Source organism: Zootermopsis nevadensis, unplaced genomic scaffold (genome assembly GCF_977971745.1).
Source record: "Zootermopsis nevadensis isolate Lab colony 2312 unplaced genomic scaffold, Znev_1.0 Znev_ptg000007l, whole genome shotgun sequence".
In the NCBI taxonomy this organism is placed as follows: domain Eukaryota; kingdom Metazoa; phylum Arthropoda; class Insecta; order Blattodea; family Termopsidae; genus Zootermopsis; species Zootermopsis nevadensis.
The window spans coordinates 1,819,374-1,821,445 of NW_028259139.1; positions in this window are offsets into that span (position 1 = coordinate 1,819,374).

Below are 2,072 nucleotides of genomic sequence, written 5' to 3' on the forward strand. Positions count from 1 at the left end.
CATCTGCTTTATCTACCACCCAGATAAGAGGTCTACAAAGTGTGGTCAGCGGAATAACTGGGATTTTAAATGGAAGAAACAATAATATACACAGCAGGCAAATAGATCATCAAGTGACCTTCGGCAATTCTCAAATGAGAAGGGGCACGAGATATTTGGAAACCAATACCATAGAAGCAGGATTTCAGGTTCTCATAGCGGCGATTATGATGATGACTGTCTTCGAGGTTGTAATACGTTTCAGAGGTACTTGCTGCCCTGACTGACTGGTTCCTGTATGTCTCAAACTGATTCCTCGCGCGCGGCTTAGTCATCGCCCTGACGACGAAAGTAAGAACTACCTCTGGAGCGTTGGTAAACTTCTACCAGAATACACTGCGTTACAACTCAGAAGACAGACATTTTAATTGACAGAGATGCTTCAAATAGGGACATTTTATTTGTAATTTTGACGAACACATCTGCAAAGACATAATAGAAATTGTTTTGAACAGAAGAGTATCATATACATCGTATATCTACTGTTGGGAAGGTTCCAACTCGTGGTTGCAGGTAGCCTTGTGTTGCCCAAGGATACGTCTGGTTTGCCTTGAATTGCCATGGAGAATTGGTATGGGACACTTGAAGAAACATCGAACTGTATTCGATCCAGTAGCATCAACAGCCAGAGAACACAAGAGCGCAATAACAAATACATAAAGGTAACAACAAAGAGGTTATAAAAATATGTTGACAGTGGAACCACGGTAACTCCTCCCTCTGTCCAAGAAGTCTTACCAAATGTCGGAAAGGTTCGAAAACTTTGTAGAAAAATTCTCCAGAATGAGTCAGAAGTATGTTCACAAACTTCGTGTGCGTGTTCCAGGATCAAAAATTAGAAAAAAAAATGTTCCTATGAACACGGGGTCGCAAATGTTTCATTTTCGAAATAATAGCCAAAAATAATTTTCAATGTATGCCTTTATTGCCAAGTATAAGGACAGGGAAGTTTCTTTATAACAGATGCTCAAAGGTTTCTCCTCCATTCTCCACACATTCACGAGCACGACGTACACAAGACTGACGACGGACTTCAAGTGACCCCACAGATTAAAAGTCCAATGGAGTCAGGTCCGGAGACCTCGGTGGCCATGCTACTGGGCCACCACGCCCAATCCATCGCTGAGGGCACTGTTCATTGAGATGATCTCTGACGCGATGGGGGAAATGTGCTGGGGCTCTGTCGTGCATAAACCACATTTGTCTTCTTGTATTCAGTGGTACATCTTCAGGAAGACGTGGCAAGGTTCCATGACAAAACCGCACACGAAAATTGCGCACACGGAAAAATGCTCACAAGGACAAATGCCCATATTCACAATACTATAAGTAATCAGAAGCGTTAACTGGTTACCGTAGTAAACCGACGTTTCGGGAACAAACCCTGAAGATGGGGACAGAGCTTCTTCCCGAAACGTCGGTTTACTACGATAACAATCAGCTGCGTTAACTGGTTACCGTATTAAACCGACGTTTCGGGAACATATTCCGTAGTAAATTTTTACTGATAAATGCACATATTCACAATACTATAAGTAATCAGAAGCGTTAACTCTCCGTCAACCCTTGAAATATAATAATATTGTAAGTGTGGAGACAGTAGATCCATGAAGAAGATCCATTCGAACGCCTTTATATACCATAAAATTAGTATCGGAGGACAAAACTTTCATACTTTATCGGAGGCAAGGACTCAGGAGTCTCAACACGCCAAGAAAATTTGAATAACTTTCTTCATTTTAATCTCATTCGTAATAAAGGAATATATTTATATTAAATTGAAGATTTTTCTTGGGTTTTCGCCCTTAAACGCTGTCTTTTACTCAGTAGCTCCGAGGCCATCTGATCAAGATAGCAACCGCTCGGCTAATCGACCTTACAAAAACGGATTATGAGAATTTTGAGTGACGTAAATGACTTCATAGAATAACGCTCACATGCATGACGACAGAAATATTATCTGTAAATTAAAATTTCGGTGATGTAACATTCGACGACGCTGGAATTTACTTGGTTTCACTTCGCTACTGTAG